Here is a 24,943-nt window from a genome sequence, read left to right on the forward strand (position 1 = left end):
TCTGCGCCTTCCTCCCTTCCTCCATGGACCCGCTGCAGTTTGCTTATCGCCCAAACAGATCCACGGATGATGCTGTCTCCCAGGTACTGCACACCACACTCTCTCATCTGGACAGCCAGAGGGGGCTATGTGAGACTACTGTTCATTGATTATAGTTCAGCTTTCAACACCATAGTCCCCTCAGACTGGCGGCAAGCTGATTGAGCTGGGACTGAACACCCCCTGTGTGCTTGGATCCTGGACTTCCTGACCGCCAGGCCACAGGTGGTCAGGGTGGGCAGACACACCTCAAATCCCTCACCCTGAACACAGGATCCCCCAGGGTTGCGTCCTCAGCCCCTACTGTACTCCCTGTACACACATGACTGTGTGGCCAGGTTCAGCTCAACACCATCATCAAGTCTGGGGATGGCACAGTGGTGGTGGGCCTGATCTCCGTCAACGCCGAGAAGGCCTACCTGGAGGAAGTTGCTGATCTGTCACTCTGGTGCCGGGACAACAGCCTCATCATGAATGTCACCAAAACTAAGGAGCTGATTGTGGACTTTAGGAAGGTACAACAACAGAGGCGTACTCACCACTGGGGATTAACGGGACTACTGTGGAGAGGGTGGCGGGTATAAATACCTGGGAGTCCACATCACCGAGGATCTGACATGGTCAACAAACACAGACACTCTGGTGAGAAAGGCAAGGCAGCGCCTCTACCACCTCAGGCAGCTGAGGAAATTTAAAGTTTCCCAGAGGATCCTTCAGTCCTTCTACTCTGGAGCTGTAGAGGCGTCCTGACAGGAAGCATCACAGCCTGGTTTGGCAACTGCTCCGCTCAGGACAGGAAGGCTCTGCAGAGAGTAGTGCGTTCGGCTGAGCGCACTATTGGAACTACACTCCCCACCCTGCAGGACTTGTACACCAGGAGGTGCAGAACCAGAGCCGGCAGGATCATGAAGGATCCTCACCACCCCAACAACAGACTGTTTCAGCTGCTGCGGTCAGGCAGGCGCCTCCGTAGTCACGCTGCAAGAACAGAGAGACTGAGACGGAGTTTCTTTCCTCAGGCCATCAGGATTGTGAACTCCGACCTCACCAGGACCCCCACATAGACCCACACAACTGCCCCTCTTAGGCACACACACACACACACACACACACACTTACTGTAAATATTGTGTTGTTTTTTATTTGTAAATAGTGTGTACTTGTTGCCCTTGCACATTCCTGCTGAGCATTGCCACTTTCATTTCACTGCACACCCTGTGTGTGTATGTGACAAATAAAACATCTTGAATCTTGAATCTTGAATCTCTATTATCTTGCTGATGCTCTCGACGGGTTGGCACGGTAACGCAATTAGTTTACAGCAACCCGTGAACTCGGCCAGAGAGGCAAATAATTAGCTAGATTACATTCTGTCAGTTAGTAGCCCGGGGCAGTTTCACTACAGTATCACACGGTATCGGCTTCCTCCTCTCCTCCTACCTCGTGTCTTGCCCCCCAGCCGACCTTGAGGGAAACGTTACAGAAGACGCTCGTGGGCGGGTGATGGATGTCTGACTCCACCCATTTTGCTTTGACTCACCCAATGATATCACGGCTCTCTGTTTGCATAATTTAAACCTCTGATCTGCACGAAATGTAATAAGTTAATCCTGCCGGCGTCATCCTTTCCTCCCATAAGTGAACTCTCTCTCACACACACAGCACATATAGCAGATTACAGTCTGTAATGTGACACGGGCCAATGATAGCTGACCACAGGGGGCATCCGCTGATCTCCAAAAACATCTTTTAACAGACTCATTTTTGTTCATGTTGGCTAGAAAAATTAAAATTCAATGATTTAACAGAAGGCATACGAAACCATGGTTACACAGTAAGAGCAATGGTGATTTCTGAAAGAAGTAAACACGTAAAAAAATAATTTGCCTGCCTGAATGTTGTTATGTGTTTGATGCTTTTTCCGGACGAAATGTCGTGTTTTTAATGCTTTATATATAATTAAAAAAAGAAAAAGTATTCATTCTGTTTTTCAAGCCTGTGTGAAGAGTGCTATTGAGGACATGTTGCCCTTTCTCACACAATGGTTTAATACAAGCTGTGAAAAGTATATTTTAGACTAGATCATCATATTAAAAATGAAATATAACCACCGCTTGTACACGTCTGATATAGATTTATCTCAACGTACTTGAAAGTGTGTCCATCCCTGAGGGTTTGTGCATGGTTGTTATACAGGTTGATTAAAATGTATTATTTCTTCCTCAATGGGTAATTTACTTTGCAGTCTAATCCAGACAAAATACCACCGCTAACTTCCTCCTCCACATTTCCATAAATGACAAGACATTTATTTGAGCGCCGCCTTCTATCCAGGCCCAACAGTATAATGAATTCATGAGGAATGGACCTCGTTTTCTCACCAGATATGCAGAGCCTGACTTTCCCGTTAAAGATAATTAAACTTGCTCAAAGAAATGAGTCTTGTGGAGCTACCGGGGAAAGGTCTGATGGCTCAGACCACATGTTATATAAGTCTAATTCGAAACAAATCTGTGCAAGGTAAATGCATTTGCTCTGAACTTGAAGCCAAATAAAACAAAGTTACATTCTACCATCAGTTATGCTTGTCCACCGACAATAAGACTGTGGTAAATGTACATTTAATGGAAAAGGGGGGGTAGAATGCAATGTAGCGTTTGAATCACCAGCGGGAAACGTTGGTACATAAAACAACACATTCCAAAGATTGCATTGGTATCTATCCAATTTCACATAATCCTTTTGCCAAAGAGCGAGATATAGTTTAATCCTGGACGCACTCTTGCAACACAATACTTATCATACTGGGGGGATCAATTCAGGAGAGGGAATGCAGCGAATCTCCAAGAAGTGATTTAAAAAGGAACAGTTCAACAATTTCAGGAAAAAAGGTTTTCTTACTCAGAGTGATGATATGATTCATATTCTCTGTTCACATAACTGCAGCTCTAAGACAATTAGTTTAGCTCATCTAATGCTATGCTAATTATTCTTCAAGTAATTTTACAATCGTATTGTTTTACATTCCTATTTGTGTATGACAGACTTGCGATAGGATGCACACATGTGTCCCATACAGAGATCTTGAACAAGAAGAGTCAGGTTTGCTATTCCTGTTTCCAGTTTTTATGCTAAGACACTCCTACAAAGCCTCACTGGTTCATCTTAAAGGTGCAGTGTGTAGAAATTGCGAAACTCCTCCCACGTGCCGAGTGTCGGAGAACTACGTTTCACGCAAAAAATGCCAATGGCCCCTTCGGTAACCGGTTGGTTCGTCCATTCTGGGCTATTGTAAAAACAAGGTGGCCGTATCTGTGAATACACGCACGTAGATATAAACGGCTTATTGATCTTTCCAGGTGACGATACAGAAAAGAAATCATGAATAATATCAGATCAAATTTCTGCCAATAATCTCTAAAATATTAGACAGTGTTGGGGTTTTTTTATGCACAGAGGAGAGAGTTGAATGAATCTTTTCATCTTGTTCTAGAAAATGAAAGAATTCCCATAATTTGGATCTATTGCCATCTACGGCTCGTGTTTTTCATGTTTACGTTGAGTTTTAGGATATATCATGAACATGCATCCAGATTGAGAATGAACATGTTGGTTTGGACCTTCAAAGCTTTTGAAATGAAAAGTTAAACGTGAAAAAGATAACACATATTTCATCATGGTCCGTAGTGTACAACCAGTCCAATTTGTGTCACTTCAAATACAGTGTTGTCGTCTTTTAGAGCAAAGGAACCAACAACAGGTCCTTCATCCCTGCTGGGAAATTAGGCCTTTATACTCTGTCTCTTGCAGTTTTGTGTATGAAGAACTGCTCTCACGCACACACACACACACACACAATTGCAGCACCTATTTATAATTCATGTTGAGAGACCACACAAGACTAACCTTGATCTGTCCTAGAACAATGCATCACCGTATCTCACACATTCCTAAGAGCCAAAGTATCTGTTTGATTTGTGTTTTGTAACGGCTCAAATTTAACACCGACAGAAGGAAGATTCACAGTGTCTGTGGGGAGAAATTATAGAGGAAGTGGCAGAGAAGTCCAGAGGTTTTGTTTTGATAAGAAGAGAGTAAAGATGAGCCTCCATGCATGTATTGGGGGTTAAGGGATTTCAATGCACGGAACAGGAAATGGACAAAAAGGATGAATTGTATTGACTCTTTCAGCCAGAGATATAGACCTCCATCACATCCAGATATGTGTGTTTGAGGAATTATCCACATATAAATCCCCCAGGATTCAAAATATACCAAATTAAAATCAATACAAAATAGACATGGACGAAGGACTTAGCAGAAATCCAGAGTGAGAGAACATCAAGCAGTCAATTATTCTTTTTCTCCAGTATTCCATTTCTTACCTGCTTTTTTGATTCCTTTCCAAATCGCAGCTACAGTATAAACTCAACGTGTCCTTTTGTATTGGGGATTGGGGGAAAAGGATGTTATGTTATATATTTTGATGTTAAGTAGGATGACAGTTCATGTTCCCCTTTGATTTCCTTTTTAAATTCTAAGAATGTTAAATGCTACGTGTTCAATATTAGTACGTAAGTAATGTACGTGATAATGACCAGCAAACAGGTGATTATTGTGAAATAACAGGTCAGCAGGGCCCCGACGCAAAGAGGATACATGGATTCGGTTACTCGCCTCATTTTTTGAACAGCTTATTTAATTGTATCAGAATACATTTTATTATACACTCTATTATCAAGCGCTTCTCTGGTTTCAAATGTTTAGAATGGGTTACATTTTGAAGAAAGACATATTTCATTGTTTCAGGACATCATCTTCTTCTTCCGTTCTTCCAATAGCCATTGTTCTATGGAAGTGATACAAGACCAGCTCCTCATTTCATTTAGTACACACCAATTAACATAAAAGAAAGAAAAGTTTCAGGCAACCTGCAATTTGCATGTTTATGATAAGTTCACGGTTGCTAGCGTAGAGACATATTGTCTCGAAAGCCTGAAGTGGAAAGAACGAACCCAACCAGCTGTGCTCACCTAACTGAAAGGCCCGATGGGAGCTCGGTTCTTCTGCCTCTTGCTCAGGGCCCTTCTTATATTATTTGTAAAACGGCTCCTATAGAAGTCTATTTGCATCTACTTCCAGTGGAAGTGTTACCCCCGCAGCCTCCTGAAGAGCTCCTGACATGTATTCATCTGTTCAAAAGCCCCCTGGTGTAAAAGATTATTTCCCATCTGCAACATCTGGTATTTTTCCTCTTCAGACAACAATTATCAGACGTAATGAAAAGTCTCCAGTGGTTCAGACGGTTGTGCATCAGAGGAGTGCCAGCGAGCAAAAAGAAAACCCGTTCCGATTCCAATCCATAGCATGTTGAGGTACATTTGTGTCCGATTGTTTTTGATATTCAGAGAAAGAATAGCAAAAAACAACAATTTTATTGGTGTAAAGCCGCTTTCTCTCTGTGTGGGCCGTAATCAGAGCTTCTCTGAGCTTTGTTTAGCTAGCCGGATTAGCCACGCATCTATTTTTAGTGTATTTGAAGGTGTTCAACAAGCTATCTCATGGCCATCGCTCTGCATTGCTCTCAACTCCGTTCAAAACATCAACATTATCGCAAAAAGAGTAGCTGCCCCGCTCTGGTTAACACGTTTAGCTTCGTCGGCGCGGTTCTCGTCGTTAGCACTGTTAGCTGCGATCAGCCGTCTTCGTCGTCGCCATGTTGAGAGCCATTTAGAAGCAATAGAGTGAAGAAGCTGGAACCAGCAACCGTTTGACATCTGTAATGGATGCTTCTAAATTCACATTTCCACAAAGATACACCAGTAAGCTTGTTTACTCTTGTTTCTTTGTTTGTTTTCAGCCTTGAGAACCACCGGTTTCGTAACAGCCGTTGCTTTCACGTTCTTTATTTTAAAGAGTTGAAAATGATTCTTTATGTTAGATCCGCCTTTTCCACCATCATTTTTCGATTTCCTGCATACTGGCCTTCTTTAAGTCAATTGTGAACCCGTACATAATGGTGTCAGTTGTTTTTTTGAAAATCAAGTTATCAAAGAGAAATTGTGATTTTCATATCAACTGTATTTCATCATCTGGCTCATTGTTTCAGTATCACACATCATTATTTCTTCTTTTTCTTCCGTGCTTCTCACGAGAACACAGTCACCCCCGGTGAACAAAAAGGTGTTTGCTTGCTTCAGGACACAATCATGGTGCATGTGTAACTTGAACATCTGCATTAATTCGCCAGTAAAATCAGCCAAAGAAGTTACGTGTTAGTGCATCCTAACATGTAAACTGACTGACATCAAAAACAAGTCAACATGTGAACACGTCCAACACCACAGCATCATGCATTATACAAAATCTGTTGTCATCCGAGTAATCAATTATAAAAAGCATTGCTTTAAACAGAGAATGCATGCATGTCAGGGTGGCTACAGATATTCTGTTTGTGGGCTTTGAATAGAAATATTGAAGGAACACGGAAGGATTTTCTTCCAATTCCCGGTCCACCAACGTGTTAATCTGAGTTGACACCAATGCTTCTCACTTGTGCAAAGATGTCTATCCCATGTGCTTTGTGTTCCGCATTAAACAAACGTGTGTATCTTTCTTGACAGGCAGATGCATGAGCTCCTTGCAAGGGGAGAAGATCTTCAGAGAGGTAAACACCTCTCGCACGCTTTGACAGAACGTGTCGCGACGGCCTCTTTGAAAGGATGCTATGGGTGCACCTGCTCTTTCCACACGTCTGATGGCTGAATAACTGTGTTCAGCCGCTGTGCCCTTTATCTGCCTTTTTTAGAAAGAAACATCTGGTAAATCGTTGTTATTCCTTTCTACGCCGCACTAAAGTTCAAAGTTTAAAGCGTTCGTTGAAAGACGAGCTGTTTTCCAAGTTGCGGAGACGTCAATCTGACTCGCACCTGTCGTGGCACCTGAACATGACATTTGAGAGCGTGCCTCGTGACGAGTTCAGGGACATTACGTACAGTTGCGGGCATATCGACATGTCTGATTATTGAACGCTGCACATCAATTTAAAAAAGCTTTGCAGCTGGATTTTACTTGCAGGCATTCCACTCAGGGATCCACAGAGGAGTACACTATATCTACAAATATAGATATTACAATATTTAGAAATATAAGTTGACATTTTTTGTAAAAGCTTGCAATGTTATAAATATTTAAGGAATAAAAAACAAAACATTGATAGACTACATGAAGACATTAAAAGGTCTTATATGCAAACTATTGTTAGATGCGACAATTTACCAATGTAAAAATATAGTCACGAAGAATTAATATACGAAGGCATGTGTGAACAGCGACTTTTAAAGAGAAAAGCTGAGGTTCAGTGTAATGTAGCAGAGGAAAGCCCTTCCCTCCCCTCACAGGAAAAGTGGGTGGAGCCAAAAAGGTAATACATGAGCACACCTGTGAGCGTTCAGCTTCCGTATCTACCTTTAGAAAAAGCTTTCAACAGTTGAAATATACAAAAACAACGGGGAGCAACTACGAAACGGAACCGGCTGAAACACGAGCACGTCCTGGGTCCCCTGAGGGAGGAGGACGGGTCCCGGTAGCAGGTTGTCAGGAGCAACGAGCGACATAAAGAATGGACCCTGCATGGATGCCACAGAGGATCCCCTTCCCCGCCATTGATCCTGGAGATAAGTCCCTATAAACCCTCCTCTCCAGGCCCGGCCTCTCTGTCCCCCAAACAACCACACACACAAACACCATGTACTGAACTGCACTCAAAAGGAACTAAGACATTCACACCCTCCTGCCCTTTCACACACACCCTTATAGCTGGTCTTTGACGTTTATTTTTGTATTTAATTAACTCGTGCCGAGACATTTCGTGTTATCAGACTATTTGAGTTTCTCTTATTGTCGGCGGACAGTGTATGGAGTAAATTCCAGAGGTTGCGTTGACCGGTCCTGGTGTATGTTGAACCCGAGGAAGACTAAAACCGAATAAAATTGCATTCCAGGTTGTGTTATGCGCCCTCTTTTGTGCGTATGTACCCTTTGTCGCGGAGAAGCTAGTTAGTCAGGTGAACCACCTTATTGCTGAAGTAGTTTAACACAAAAATAACGGGTTAAAGGAATCCTACGCGACAGTAAGTTATGGAATATTTTTTCTGAGTAAGGTGGAACCTGCACATGTAGAGTTCCCCCATATATCACTTCTACCTCCCGGTGTCTCCCGGGACGCGGCCGTTTGTCAAAGTGAGAGGACGGCGGGAGAAACAACACACATGTCGGGTATATCAGAGCAACCGCGACCCCGGGGACTCGCTCACTGTCCTCCGACACGACGCTTCAATTCCTCAGACTGATATCCAGTGAATCTCTCCCCGAGTCTCTCGGTGACCTAAAAAAAACGACAGAAACCAAAACACGGAATATCACTCCCTCCGTTCGGAGGGAGGGCGGATGGGAGAAAATGTGCGACCGCGACGCCGACGCCCGGCGAGCCAGTTACTGGAGAGCAGCTAGCGTTACGAAAACTCTCCATCATTGTCAAAATGCCTCTGAGCAAGGCACCAGATGCCAAGCCGCTCCAAGGTCACTGCACTAAGCGGAGGCTATTTATGCGCAAATGGAGCGTGAAGTACTATTTTAGGCTGATGTAGCACAGTTAGCATCCAAACATCGAACGTGACTCGGTATTTGACCTCTCGGAGCTATTTATAAATATGATCTTATATCGCTACTAAACCAAATAAACTACCGTAGACTGGAAGAGAATGCTCTTAGATGATTTCCTGTATCACCTCTATACTACCTCCACTCCCCACACACTAATACAAAGCTCAAAAGCTCTATTAGATTTTTAAAAACACTTCCGTGTCACCATGAAACAGATTGAAGGTTTCTTTGGTTCTCTTTCTTGCTTTCCAGATTCGTCTTCGGGTTTCAAGTTCCTGCCTCGCGTAGTTTTTTTGTCAAGTGCTCTTGTTCATGTGTGTTTGAGGAGACGGTGCATCGAAAGACGGGAGAGACCGAAGAGCGTGGACCGAATCAAAAGCAGGCGAGCCCGGACTGACGGGTTGTTGATGGTAAATACATCGATTCTGTCAAGACTCAAGTTTGTGTGTGCTAAAAGAAGTAGTCGAACATTTTGAAAGGTTAATTATTTGACAGTGAAATCAAGGGTTTGATATCAATGTGTGCCTTAAGTACGGAGCACGTGGCGGCCATGTTTGTCAAGAAATAGCTGAAAAACATAAAATTACATGAGGTTAGCTTTTCTTGCATATTTCCATTACTATTCTTTGTGGGTTAAAAACAACAATAGCTAGTGTTTAATGAGTCTCCTCCAGAGCTGTTGGTATGTTGTTGACCTCTGGAGAGAGGGAGGTCTAGGCTAACTACGTGATGTCACATCATTCCAACGCAAAAAGGCTTTCAGCTTTAAGTTAACGGTGGGTCGAAGCATTATGTGTTATTACTAATTAATTACATTTCGACCAACTCTGATTCATGGAGATCATCATGTACTCGGACACAATTTGTAATCTCCTGACACACAATGAGTTGCATTTGAATGAAGACAAAAGGTCAGCTCGGATTATCATTTTCTAAAAGGGCCCAAAAACACGATATGTGCGTAGACACTTAATTTGCTCCAGTCTTCCGTGCACATTTTCTAAATCCGGCCCCCGAGTATCAAGTTACTGACGTTCCAGAAGAGTCGTAGCTGCTGTAGCTCAGCGCTGACAGGATGTTGGGGGACACGACATTTGCACTTTATTACGTAAGAGACGGCTGTCGGAGTTCGTACTCGTTATCATCAACTCGCAGATGTACTACATTTAAGTACTCGCTTTCATTACGGCGCCGTCTCCTTTAACCCGTTTAGCTTTGAATTAAATAGAGAGCACGACTTTTTTAGATTGTCATCACATCTGTAAACAACATTATTGCATTTGGATGAGAAAAAAAGAAGATAAACACGGGAGCACACGCGGTAGTAAACAACCAGTTATTATGCGAGGGAAACGCAATTTGAGGCTTTAATCACTTTGTTGTTGGTATACACGCCCCGGCTTTGTTTGCCAAGCAGATCTGTTAGCGGCACAGTTTGGTTGCTCGACTGGATTTGAGCTCTAAACCCGGTGCGGTCGGACTCAAACTGTGTCATTTGCTCGCCGTGCCGCCGTGGAGCGAGCGGTACAGCTGATGGGGAGTTTGGTTTTATCTCCCAGGAGCGCTGCTGCCAGCTATCGGACGCCATGCGTTTACAACATGCCATGTTTGGGGCATTTTTTGTCATATTTAGTTTTTCCCTCGATGCAGGAAGCACCGAGCCACGGAAACAACAGTGAGTTGATGAATGTCGTTGTTCTGGGTCTTGTTGTTGTTGAATTCATTCACCGAATGCCACGAAGCAAACAATGGTAGATACAGTGGTAAACATCTTGAAGGAGGCTCTTCTTCCACTGGAGAAATGGAGTACAAATATAATGTGGAATTTATTTGACCAATTTCAGATATTCATTACACTAATGCTGCAAAGACAACGTACGGACGGGAATCATTGCGAATGACGCACATTTTGCTAGTTGAAATATCGCAACTTTGGCGAAAAATCTTCCCGACGCCGAGTTGCGAAAGCCAATCAGCGTTGAGATGCTCCGCCGTTGGTGAATCTAACTGCTGCTGCTGTAATGGAGCAGGAAAAGACAGCCATTCAGACATATATATATATAAATATATATATCAATGTTATGAACCTAAACACGTTGGCGTTAGATGTTCCGACGTTTGTGGGATGTCCACGACAAGTATAAAGCAGAACTAGTGGTTAATTCTCTCATGGTGGATGGTGGAAATGAGAAAATGGAGTAAAGCCACAGAGATAAGTTAAGCCACGCCCCTCCAAGGCGCGAATGACGCAAAAAGCCACAAATAGTCTAGCGAGTGAACTCACGTGAGTGAAGCTTTTGGTGTGAACGCAGTATAAGAGGCGCTAAACAGCTTCGGATTGTAATGGAAGACATTGTGAAGTGGAACATGCGGTGGGGGGGGGGATATCAGCGTTTACAATCACTACCGCGGATTTGGTTTTAATTGCAAGCACAGAGTGCGACACGCGGGCCGGGATCTCCGTTCCTTGTGAATCCGACGGCGGAAGCCGTCGGGGCAGCTGTGAGGCCGATCTCCACTGGCAGAACAATTCATTTGCCGACAGGTGGCCGGGCGCGGCCGACATCGGCGCCTCCTGCTACTCTGTGTGCGTCTCCCTCACAACCCCCCCCCCCCCCCCCATGCAGTTGCAAAGAGTGGTTTGCCCCCCCCACACACCATTTCTTTTTTTCATGATTTACAGGAAAAAGAGGATTCTCTCATATGTAGTTAACATTATTTTTTAAATTTCTTTACATAGTAATTGGATATGGAAAATGGTATTTCAACAGGAGGTGGCTGCATCTTTTACCAGTCGGGTCTCCTAAAGATTACGTTTCCATACCACAGAAAAAGCATCGTTGTTTCACCCCGTGGAATCTGGGGTCATTTTTTTCGATTTTATACAATTTCTTAAATTCACCTTTTTAAAAAGGCACTTGCATATGACACATCGCCGTGTGTTTCACATCAGAAAGTGCAGAACAACTTGTGGTATGCTTGTTTTTGAGGCATCACTAATAGCTTTTTACTAACATTTTATAAAAGTCCAGGCAGATGGATGGACCCAACAAAAGGACGACCACCAGGAGACTGCTGATGGTTTTAATACCAAATGAAACCCAACATTTACGTTCACAACTTGAATAACATAACCAACATACTTATTTTAAGTTAAACAATCATCGATGACGACATGCAAGTAGTTTTTTGTATGGAAAGAAATTATATTTGAGTGACGTTATCAACATGTCATTCTTTTCTCATCCGTTTAAATTTTGACTCAACTTTAAAAAAGTTAACGGAAACAATGATTAGAGACGGAACTAAAGACTTAAGAAAAAGCTAACGTGTAGCATCCTTGTGCTGAGTTCCCCATCAGCTGGGTCTTCAGAGAGAAGATTGAAACCAATGTAACCCTGATGAGGCCAAAAGAGGTTGGCCACTTTGGCCTTGCAGACACAAAAAAGAAAAGAGGAAGAGGAAGAGATGCTAGTCAACACAAACTTCCCAAAAAGCTCAAATGGCTTTTGGGAGAGGTTCTGAACACCAACTTCAGATTTGGAGGCAGCTTCAGGTGACAGACTGCCGGGGTGATTATCTGGGGCCCGAATTCTTAGTGGGAGCCTCCTGTCCTCCCCTGTGATATCCTCCTCCCTTTCTCCCGGCTAATAACTCCGCACATTATTTTTTTCCCCATTGCAGATAGCCGCGGAGCGTGAAATCTATTTAAGAGCGGAGGAGGGTGAGAACAAACTCGACTTGGAGAGGAATGTCTGAATTTCAATATTTTCTCATTTAATAAAGCATTCACGGGGGCGCTGTGATTTAATAAACAGCGCACGGGGCGGGGGAGGGAACAAGGTATAGGGGGAAAAAAGGGGGGGAGGGGCAAGTCGTCGTCTTCTTCTGACAAATGTGTTGAGGCTAAAAGCCGTGAATAAGAAACTGTGGAATTCACCACGCCTACTGTTTTTGCTTCGTGCATACATTGTAATTCCTTCATATATCAACGCCATTCAGATCCATTTATCTTACCCCATTGTTAATTTATCTTCATTTAACACCACATTATGCTTCTACAGGCAAAAAGGTCAGAGCGTGGTTATTACTGTGTTATTGAACACTGGGTGGAGTTGGGTCAGACGGTCAAGTCACTGAGCTCGTGCCCACAGCAACATACAACTACAGCATGAAAAAAATTACATCCAAACTCAATTTGTCGTTTTTCGTTTCAATTTTTGTATTTTGTTTTGCGTGTTTAAAAAACAAACACTGACACTTTGCAAAGAAACCACTGACTATAGTTTAATAAGCAACACTTACAATACATTTATTTCATGAAACCACAGCCTTAAAAAAAACTACATCCAAACTTAATTTTTAGGTTTTTGTTTCAATTTCTTTTTTCTTTCTTTGCTTGTTTAAAAAAAAAAGATTTTAGCAAAGAAACCACTAATTATAGTTTAATGAGCAAAGCTTACAATTAATTTACTTGAGAAAATTGCTCTCAAAACATGTTTGTTTTGCGTAATAAAGACACACATCTACCTTCATACATGCCCCCCTCAGGATTTGGACTGTACTGACATCTTTGCAACGAAGCTTTACGGTGCGAATGCTGAACTATCTCCTGCAGCCAGAGTAACAACCCGTGAGGTTCTGGTGACCATCGAGCTGGCCGTATAACAACGTGAAGGGTTTCTCTGTTTGCTAGCAGAGCTGCAGCCTATCAAAGGTTTTAGTATCACTGCTTTTAATTATTATTTCATGATTGTGACATCATGGAGGGTGATCAATTTCACCATCTGGGAAATGGATTGTTTTGCTACACACACACATTATGTAACATGCAGGAGGCTGGTTATGATCTCGAGCCATTTGGGGTGTAGTATTGTGAGAAGAAATCTTCATTAGAATTAATTACCCATGGTTTGCATAATTAGGCTGATGTTGGTGATGCCAGGTGCCGTCGCGTCGGCTCACCAGTCAACTGCTTTCTATCATTTCGGGGCACGACAAAGTACCGTGTCATCGTAACTCCTCTGCGACTACGACACACAATAACTGGAAGTGTTTTTAGAAAAAGAGGGTCACGTTTTGAACACGCTGGTGCTAGGTATCCGTGCATAGTGCCATGACATCGTGAAAGGGTATTTACAATAATGATCACATTGGATCCTATTATTATTCAATCCATGTCGATGGGAGCTCCGGGTTGAATGGTGACCTTCGAGACACGGCAGGCATTAACATGCAGCTGCCGTCCATTCTGCTCTACCGTCTATACCATGTATACTAAGTTCAGCCCCGGAATCTAATCCTCACACTTAAACATAGCTATAAAAAAAATCTATATTTAAAAAGAGAAAATTATATAAAAATACCTTTTATTTTAAATTAGCAAAAAATAAAGAAAATTGTTTATTTTTTAAGCAGATATCATAAAAGAATTTGGGGAGATAATTCACCTCTAGTCTTAAAAATGTAATTAATAATACAAATAAATAATAATAATACATACATTTAAATACTTCACTGACTATGATCCTCCAATAAGAATAGAATAATGTTTTTTAAAGGAGATGATGTGATTGACCAACTAGGCATACGGACAGATCTCACAAGCATCCGTGTTGCAATAATGTAGAATAACTTCACATATTACACAAGTGCAAAGTACACAGACATAAAACCAAGTCATTAAATACATGTTAAAAATGCCGTACCTTCGTATACATGTTTACGTTACGCGCGACGGCCGTGATTGTCGACTCGCTGATTCTTGCCGTTTTGCCCAAACGGCAACGTTTTGCCCTTTTCTGCTGTTGCCCTTAAAATAAAAGCTCAAGAAAGTGGGTCGTGACAGAAAAAGTTAGAGAACCACTGCTTTAGGGGTAAAGAGAATCTCTCAAACAAGCCCCATGAGATGAGAGTACTCCTGGTGTCCTCGGTGAGGCTCCGGCCTCTCGGTATACAGTAAACGGTTGTCAGGACAAATTCTCTAAATCAGACTCGCAACAACCGGTTAGATTGGCTTCCACTCACTGCACTTTCAAAATGGGAACTCTCAAATTTGTTTCCCCATCAGCTGCGACGAGGTGTGGGAATAGAGCCATGTGATTATGGGGTAGTTCCACAACCCACAAGCAATCCCTGTTCAGATGGAACTTGTTTCGTTTTATTTGGCCGTATTTGAAAGCTGGACTGTCCAGCTTTTGGGCCACAAACAGCCAATAGCCTTGTTCCCTGAGGGCACAGAAGTTTGATGTAATAACACATCCAGCCTCTGAGTGGTGTCCGTCTGTGGATATGCGCGTGTGACGGCTCAGACGGACGTATTTCCACTTGTTTTTGGCCATCCTCATTTCACACTAGACGCGACTTGTTAAAAGCTCAGCCGCTGGCAGGAAGTGTAAATCAAACATTCAAAGCGCTCTTCCTCGTGTCCCGGCGCCGGCTGCCGGCTCCACCTGAGAGCACAGCCTCCTGCGTTGCAGCATACCTGAGAAAGAGAAAGATCTCTCCAAACACACGTAGTCTCATACTCTTCCTGTTTCCGGTCAAACAGTCACTTCCGGTTCCAGTCGCTTTCACAATAAGATTCCCGTCTAGTTATTTGTCCGCATTAGTCACCTTCACAATAAAAGTCTCTTGTTATTGTAAGTCACTTCACGGGATTCAACCGGCTTCGTCAATCTATAATACTAACACAGTCACTCATGCAATATACATTAATTCTTGACATTTACATTTGCATAGAGTAAACATTACCCCTATGCTTCATAATACATTAATAACAATATCAATATTCTCCTTAATATTGTCTATTATAATATCTTTCTATATGTATTAATTTAAAACATAAGACCTCTGCAGATGTTATCAAAATAAACTATTACAACTTAACAGCGAATACCAGACGAAAACGGAAAGGAAGTGGTAACGTAATAAAGCCCGCCTCTTGCTTGATCCTATTGGCTACCTTGGACGAGTGTGACATCGATGAGCCGTGTAACTCCACGCCTCGCGCTTAAAGTTCAGAATATTTTAACTTTTATGCGTGGCAAAAAAAACAAAAAAAGCAAAAAAAAAAAGTAAAGGAAAAAAATAATGGTTTAGCGGCGTTTGTTTTTGAGAGTCACGTCTGGTGTGATCGAACCCTCACTCTGTTTACATTCAGGAAGTTCAGTCATGAAACTTTACTGGTTTACCTCGAGTTCTTTATTGAAGCAGACTTATGCACAAATATTGCCAAAAAGAATGTATAGGAAACATGGAAAATAAATGTATGTTTGTGCATATAAACAGTCAGAAGTAAAGGTATAACACAAAGATTATGATTAGAAAACTTTATTAATCCCCAGTGGGGAAACTCATTTGCCACCAAAACTTCATACAGACAACAATAGACACAATCCACAGAGCACAACAGACAATAAACCAACAACTAAAATCTGTAAGTGTTCATTCCACCGATATATATCTGTATTTAGATTAATTAGCACGTTCATACTCGCAACTCATCAAATAGACTCTTGGTCAGTGTTCCTCGCTACTACTTAAAAAAATAGAAATACAATAACTACCTTTTGTTATTGAACTGGCGTGAGTAAAGTATAGAAGTTTAACAACAAATAAATCACACGGTACACTATACAGCAGTAAAAACTCCAGTTTGACCCCTCTTACTCACTGTAAACTACGACACAAATGTGAGCCATTATTACAGGAGAACCGTAAGCCCACTTTAGGCTTGCATCAATTTGTTGTAATTTAGTCAGTAATTCACACAGCAACCATTAACCTCCATTCATCCCTCCTCGAACCACAGCTCGACTGTACGCCACGAGGCTCTAAAGGTCGCAGTATATATTCCTCCTCTCATTAACGCTGGTGCAGGAAACAATTATGTGCGTGTTATATGTTAATTGTCTACAAAGCCCCTTGAAAGGCCTGATAGCGGACTTCTGTTTGTGTGTGTGGGTGTGTTTCTGTGTGTGTGTGTGTGTGTGTTACAAGGTTGAAAAGTTCCTTGTCATTGCACCTTTGAATATGTGTACAGATGGCATGTGAAGATGTTTCGACACTCGCTGACAGCACTTCACAGATCCACAGTGTCCACACGCATGCAGCGTAATGAAATGTTGAGTCATTTTGTGTCTCGACACGAACACGGTGCGAGTTGATTGAAAGGAAATCATCGAAAACCATTTGAATTGTGGGAAAAACAAGGTTAGCTTTTCATTCAATTTTTAAAGACCGGATTGTAAATTAATATTTGTTTCCATTTCAAACCCGGTTGTTTCCCAGTGTCGACATCCAGGCCCACGCAAAAACGCCACATCACGTCAAAGCATGATTAATGTACTGAAACTTCTCATTTAAATAAAGACGAAATTTGTCACTTTTATTTCATACGGATCATTAAGCACAAACCCAACTATGTTAATTGATTTCTCATGCACCACATGGTAAATTAAAAAGATAACAAAATAAATTAGCAATGAGGACGACATTAAAGCTCAAAATAAATGTACTGCCGAGCACATGGGGGAAAAAACCCGCCTCATGAAATAAATCAGTTCTTATGAGACTATTAGTATTTAGACTATTAGCATTTTTCCTCTTTTCTCCACCCACAGAAGCATTCTATTAAATGCTAAATTAACCGGGTAAACAAAAGATCATCACTGCTCATTCTTTACATGAAAAAAGTAAAAACACAGAACGATTTAGTCTCATTAGTTACATTTGTGAAGCTGACCATGAATTCATGCCGCAAAAAAAATAATGGATTCAGGCCTTGAGACGTCATACAGACTGTGAAAGAAATTAGGAATATAGCAGTAATAGGAGATGCTCTAAATTCTTCGTAAAGCGTCTGCGAGCGTTGTTTTTTAAGAATCCAAGAGTGCTTGAAATCTTTCATCTTTTTATCACCGACAATCTCGACATGAATATGCACGATTGGCCTCCACGGGACAGCTAATAGGCTCTCTCTCTCTACGAAGGTCCAGCATTGATTGGTCTAGCTTGCAGATATCCAATAGCCCCGCCAAGCCATACGCCATTGACCTTTACTCCGGCTGCAAGTGATCTTGAATGTTTAATGGTACGTGTGGTCATAATTCAAAGCCATATAGAGATCTCTACCGTGCACGTTGTTCAATAATGCAATCTGTGCAGACCAAATACTATGAGAAGGGAGGCAGATATCGCCGCTTGAATATGTAGAGTTAACCTTCACCGTTAGTTTGCATCCATTGAGCCGCTGACGCGTGTCAACGTGATTGACCTGGGAACTCTGACACGCTGTGTATTCACCTTCCGTTTGTTCAACATGAATAAGTCAGCTGGAGTCCCCCCCCCCCCATCTTATCATCAGCGGTTAAGTGATGGAATAGAGGTCAGTCTGTGCAGCGAGCAGGACGTGAGATGTTTCTATGCCAAAGGATAATAAGCACAGGCAAGTGAGTCCCAATGTTGTCAGGGAGTCACTATCTGCCTTCCGCCGGATAACAAGAGGGGATCAGACCACCACTTTTGCAGGGCGCCGAGGGGAGGCGAGTTTAATATCACTCTCCGAAAGCTATTTCCAAGAGCTCACCTAACGCGTCCCCTTTCCAAGGTCACGGGACAAGAGGATATGACTGGGATGTGTTCACGGCTGGATCGCCAAAAGCCAATCCAATTTCAACCAAATTCAGTCAGGGCGGGCATAGTCTAAAAAAAAAATAGAAGAAAAAGCACTTTCTTTTCCAACTGAAAGTTGACAGTGCTAAAGGAAGACAATAAGTTGTGCGAGTTGTTTAAAAAACTGAGTTCAAGTTTAGGCTACACAGATAAGAAAGTCATAGGCAGGTACTTAGACCGTGATGACCCTTTGTCTTTAACCCAGACATGAGAAGAGTTATTACTTTTATGCCTGGGGGCCTTTACCGCATGCAAGCTCGAAAAGGAATCAAAAGTTCAGAATGAAAATAAAAAAGGAGGGGGGGAGGGGCACGCGAAGCCATCAACATAATCAGAAAATTGAATTCCACAATGAACAGGCACTGAAGAGACATTACATCAAGTGGAAATACGGTGCCGGCTGTGAGGTTTTGGTGAAAAAGCATTATTGAAGTCACAATTTTATATATTTATTCTATTTTTCTGGGATATTCTTTAAAAAAAAAAAATTTAAAATCTGCCCATTTAAATGACAGTAATTGGACCACCGTATTACAGCATAAAAGATAACCCTCCACCGTCATCATCAGCACAGACCTTTCATCTCTGTATTTTGAGATGAAAACAGTGGATTCTTCGTACTTGTACAATGTTTTCCCCGGCCAGCCGGGAACATGTCAGAAGTAAAGGGACGATCATGTAAAGAAAATGGGAACAAATTTGGATGTGGGGGAAAGCAAGCGCCAGCAGGCATCTGCTCAGTATCACAGCGGCGTGTGTGTCATCACTCCTCAGTCACAAATGAGCTCCAAGCGTGGCGCTGCCAGCAGCTAGAAGCAGGGACATGGGAATGAATATTGATATCTCCCAGTCACCAGCGCAGGTAGACCTTCAATGACATAGTCACGACCATTTATATATTCATTCTCTTTATTTATTGTCTTGTAAATGCAGCGGAACAGTGGTGAGGATTTCAATAATGGCACATGTGTACCGCCTTAAAGAGAAAGTGTGAAGCTTGAATTAATCATCGTTGCAACTCCCATCGACCGTGATCGTCACCTCACACACACACACACACACACACACATTACATTCTGCAGGCTCTACATCTATTCCCTTTACTCCCTGCTTCAAGCATCCCACAGTATGTGACACATCTGTTTGACATGCCAATGGGGGCCGTTGCTCAAAATGATATTTCCAGTCCGTTCCTCGCCGCCATACTGCGGACCACCCGCCACCATCCTGTTCGTCAGCAGATACAAATGGATGCATCTCCACGGGGCTCCTGTGAGTGAACACAGTGCCTTGGGTGAAGTCCCACTGGCCACACGTATGTCTATGCGGTATAATAGTTGTATGTGCTGCTTCTTACAGTCGGCCACCAGGAAAAAGCTAGCTGGGAAGAATTTATTTTTGGATTATTTTGAAATCAGTGATTTAGTTTTATAACCTCAAGCAGGAAGCTCCGCAACGTTTCCCCACATTGGTTCCGATTTGTTATCCTGTCAGGGTGCCGGGGATGGAAATTCGAAGCACACACGTGATCGAGGGACTGTGTCCACACAGCTCTCAACATGGCGTCCGCTGAGCCGGCGTTCTCTTTATAGCGGTTAGCAGCTAACGGTGCCAGTAGCACAACAGTCCTGACAGAGCTAACGGTGTTTATCTGAAGAGGAACAAGAAGGTGGGCGTTACAAACTTCAGTGGCGACGCTGCGAGTTGGTAGAGTATTATCTGCTTTATGAGCCCGGAGCAAAACACATGAACTTCCTGTGATTTTGGAAAGACGAGCCCTGGCACGTCCAGAGCTGATGCAAGAGCGGTAGCTAGCGCATTACAGTTTAAAAATGGCTAATTGACGGTTGATTGTGAGAACTTGTTGATTAGAGCATTGGAAATGAATTTCGGCATTTTTTTTTTAATGAAACACAAACGTGTGTTCGCACCTTACTCGATCACGTGTGTGCTTTCGCACCTGGATGGAACCGGTGTCTCTGTGAGGTCACTTTTTTGACTTCTCAGTGCATTGACACCATCATCACTGCTGTGCTGCTGAGAGAAGCTGGCGGCAGTGTGGGCGCGGCCACATCCTCTGGATCCTGGATCACTGACTACACAGGCAGACCACAGTTTGTCAGAAGTGTGGGTGCTGTCTGGGACGGTGGTCAGTGATAGTGAGCCCCCCACAGGAACTGTTCTGTCTCCCTTCCTCTTCACCCCTGTACCAGTGACTTCCACAGAGTACAATGCCATCTGCTGCAAAAGTACTGATGACTCTCTGCAGTGGTGGTGTATTGGGGATGGGATGGAGGGAGGAGTACAGGGCAGTGGTGAGTGACTTTAAAGTGGGGTGGGATGAAAACCACCTGCGGCTGAGCTGTGGCCAAGACCAGAGATGGGTGTGGGTGGAACAGGGGGGGGACAGCTCCACCTCCTCCTGAGGTGAGGTGGGGTGGGGGATGGTATGGAGTACCTGGGCCTGGGCGTCCAGCCGACGACCGACGAAAGGCTGAACCCAACACATCAGCTGTGTACAAGGAGGGGGATTGAGGAAGCTTTTGATCCTTCAACTTCGCCAGCACGTGTGTGGCAGCAAGATGCTGGAGTTATTCTACCAGTCGTTGTTGTGTGTTGTGCTGCATTTGTGCTTGCTGCCGGGGCAGCAGGCCGCAGCAAACTGACACCAGCGGTGGAAACAAACTGGTTGGGAAGGCTGGCTCCGGCATCGACCTGGAGTGAGAGAGAGGAGGACGAGGAAAACGCTACTGTCTATATTTGGAACACCCGACCTCTCCACACCCCCTCCTACAGACAGAGGAGAGTACTTTCCAGACGCTCTCTCCGCTCTCAGGGGTCTCCAGGACAGATACAGGAGAACATTCCAGGAGAACATTCCTATGACAGATCAACTCTTCCACAGATCACAGATCTTTCTGCTTGATCTCACTTCACATGGTTGCACACTACACACACACACACACACATTCATTTTCATTTTCATACATCATGCTCACACTCTGCTTTTATTTTTATGTCTTGTTTTTATTTTTTGTATTTGATTTGTCATTGTTGTTGTGTATGCATGTGTACATATATATTTGTATATTGTTTATATTTTTTTACTTTTATTTTTATTGTATACTTCTATATTTTATATTGTGTTGCTTTTATTTTTTTATTTTTGTTTTTGTGTTGTGTTGTCTTATCTATCTATGTAATAACAAAAGGCACATTTATCCTGATGGGTGGCTAAGTATTGAAGTATTTTTAGTTCACTGAGAAAAACAGCAACATGTATGCACACACATATACTGTGAGGGATCAAGAACTTACTCGGGCATACAGTCGTACAGACTGTGTTTTACTGCTACACTGCGCTTGTAATTCAACTTAATTCCACATCCATCAACATGACTCACTTATAGTTCTCTGGAGTACTCGGTGGTGGTTCATATTCTCCGAATTCATTGAAATTGTGCTCGGGGCACTTAAAGATCCGTGGCCACCGCTGATTTATGTTAATACTTTCAGAAGTGGCAGAGTTCTGGAAAAACTGATAAATTCTGTGGGCACAGTCCGCGATCCATGCACCGCGCGATCACGCCCGCATTAGATTTAGGCATTTTTTTCCGTGGAACTCCTTGATGAATGGTGGAGCTTCTGTGACAGCCAAAATGCGCTAATTGACAAATACGGCAGGCTGCGTTTCCTCGACGTACGACGGTATACGGCGGCGACACACTTGTGTAATTCACTCGTCAGCTGTCCACGGTGCGCTGCAGCACTGAGGAAGAGCGCCTCTCTAACGAGCTCGCAGCGCACCTTGCGGATGTGTTTGACTCGTCGAACGCAGGTGTTACTAATCATATTAATTACTGTATTCAAATTGGGTGGTTCAGCGCCAGCTTTGCGGTATGGACTCCTTTTCACCGCAGTAATTTGGACGCGTCACTGCAGGGTAAACAGGTGGAATTAATAACGCTAATTGTGGGCCTGGACACCGCTGGCTGGATGGAACGGCACCATGATACGTTTTGTTTTTTTAGCAATTACATTTGCGTTTCTCCCCTGCTATCGTATGTCAAAATGGCTGCCGTGAAAAGGAGCATGTGTGCATGCCGACTGTCTTTCTGGAACACTTTCATAAGAAACTTTATCGACATTGTTAGTTTTTTTCTTGCCGTGATGAGTCGAAAAAAAGGTCTGCCGTGAGAAAAGCTGCATTTCTACCATTTATTTCTAGCGTACGTTGCTGTGGCTCATATGCTGCATTCACACGATGTGGGACTTCAGAGGTTGTTACTAGTTTTCTACTCCTGAGCATCATTCGGGCGACTATGGGTGAGTGGGTAGCAGTTCCGTCTTTCAATCAGGGGGTTGGAGGTTCAATCCCCGCCCTAGTCGATGTGTCCTTGAGCAAGACACTTAATCCTGAGTTGCGTCTACAGTGAATGAATGTAACAGTATTGTAAGTCGCTTTGGATAAAAGCGTCAGCCAAATGACATGTAATGTAATTCACATCAATGTCTGGTACAACAATGACCCGGAAGCTTCCGCTACGTCAGGCTGGTAGCAGAATACAGAAATGTCCTGCAAAGCAACCACTCAGAGAAGTTTGTGTCTGTCTTTGAAGTGGATGCTCATTTATTAGATATAGTAATCATACCCATGCTCAGAACCTTTAAAACACATTTCAATCACACTTTTTATTTGTAGCCTGCTCTAATTTCATGTATTCATTCCTTTCGTTATTGATGCCATTATGGATCTTACGTTGGGAGAAAAACAACATCACTATCTAAAAATAGGGCAGTAATGGTGCCAAACAGCTGGAATTCCCAGCAATGAGAAAAGGAAAAGTACAATGACAGCCAGCATCTCCAGCAATGTGAATATTTCCCAAAGCTACCTTCTAACTCACATTATGTAAATCCTCCCATGTCATCCTTCTTTACTGAAAGACGCCGACCAAGTCCCTTAGTTAGTTTTCATAATTCCTTCAGCCAATTTCCCATCACCTTCTTTCAGATGATTACAAGTAAAAGTTGTACTTTTGTTTTAGAGTCGAGGCTCCCTGCGAAATACCAACTTTTGAGGCGTGTCCCCTTTGTGTGTCTGTGTTTGGCTACCTTGCTTGTTTGTGTGTGTGCGTGTACTTGCACATTGCCTCCTCGTCTGCATGCGGCTGGAAACCGCAGACTTATTTTTGTTCTTGGCTCTGCACACATGGGCGATCTTTCTCTTGGGACGGCCAACAATAGGGCAGTCAACGATGCCTAAAGCGAATTTAACCACCCCATTAATTCACAACCCCAAAGAGATACGAGTCTTTTTCCATCCAACACCGGGGAGACGTGATCCTTTTAGAGCCATTCACTATGAAGCCAAAAACAACAAATGAGAATTTGGAGGAAGAAGTCTCTTAAATTATTATTTTTAACATAACATGAAAGCAGGTGCCACGTTTTGAAAACTAAAAAAGGAGCTTATGCCATTTGTGCCCCTCGGCTTTGGAACGACCTGTGATGTCATCGCTTTACTGCTTTATCTTGCTAAATGATTTATGTGTTGCTTCTGCTGCTTTCTTTCAAAGCAACTGTGTTTTTAAAAGGTGCTATAAATAAAGTTATTATTTGCCATACAATGATAAAGTAAAGCAATGTACCTGAGCTGAGAATGTAGTCACCCTCCGTGTGTGTGTGTGTGTTTGTGGTGTAATCTTAGCTATGCCATGTTTGCCGTGTTGGCTGTGCATGCTTTTAGCACATGGTGGCACATGTGAGCCCACCCCATTGCCTGTAACCACTGGGGCGGGCTCACATGTGCCACCATGGACTAAAAGCATGGTGGCTGTTAGCTCCGTTTGGATTTTTGCCGTCGCCATGTTGAGAGCCATTAAGAGGCAACAGAAAGGCTCCCAATCTCATATTTAGCACCTTTAAAAAAAGAAGAAGAGGCAGTCTCCTTGGGAGATGTATTCATCAGTTGTTCAGAATGATGGTTGATAAGCGACCTCATCGCAGGTACACTCGAAAGCTATTCATTCACCGCATCATGACATCACACATCCGCCATTTCCCCTCCCAGAATGCTATGTGCACCCACACTCTCAGCTCCAATTACTGGAGAAAATCCCCCTCTGCCAGAGAGAGAGAGAGCGGTGTTGGATGAGTGGTGTTGGAGGTCTACGTTGCATCGCTAGTGGGCCTCAGCCATTAGCTTCACACTGGGTGCAGCAGCATGCATGGTCCCCCATGAAGCCAGACAACTCCACAGCCTCCATCCCTCACTAAGCACCTTTTGCACCCCCCACCAAACCACTCCTGTATTAAACCCAGCAGACTGAATTGCCTCCCGTGGGAACAAACGTGAGCCTCGACGGTTCTCCGGCCAAAGATTTCGAACTTTTTACGGGCGAGAACTTCCGCAGCATGTTAACAAGATGCCTGTTGTTTGCCATTCGCCATTAGTGGTGTTCTAAAAGCAATGAATACAATTTAGCACCTCTTAAAATCTGTACGCTTCCACTTTCTTTCTGCAGTGTGATGGAAGTTTGAATAGATTCCACCTGCCAGCCGG

The sequence above is a fragment of the Pseudoliparis swirei genome, chromosome 6 (assembly GCF_029220125.1).
Source record: "Pseudoliparis swirei isolate HS2019 ecotype Mariana Trench chromosome 6, NWPU_hadal_v1, whole genome shotgun sequence".
NCBI classification, from domain to species: domain Eukaryota; kingdom Metazoa; phylum Chordata; class Actinopteri; order Perciformes; family Liparidae; genus Pseudoliparis; species Pseudoliparis swirei.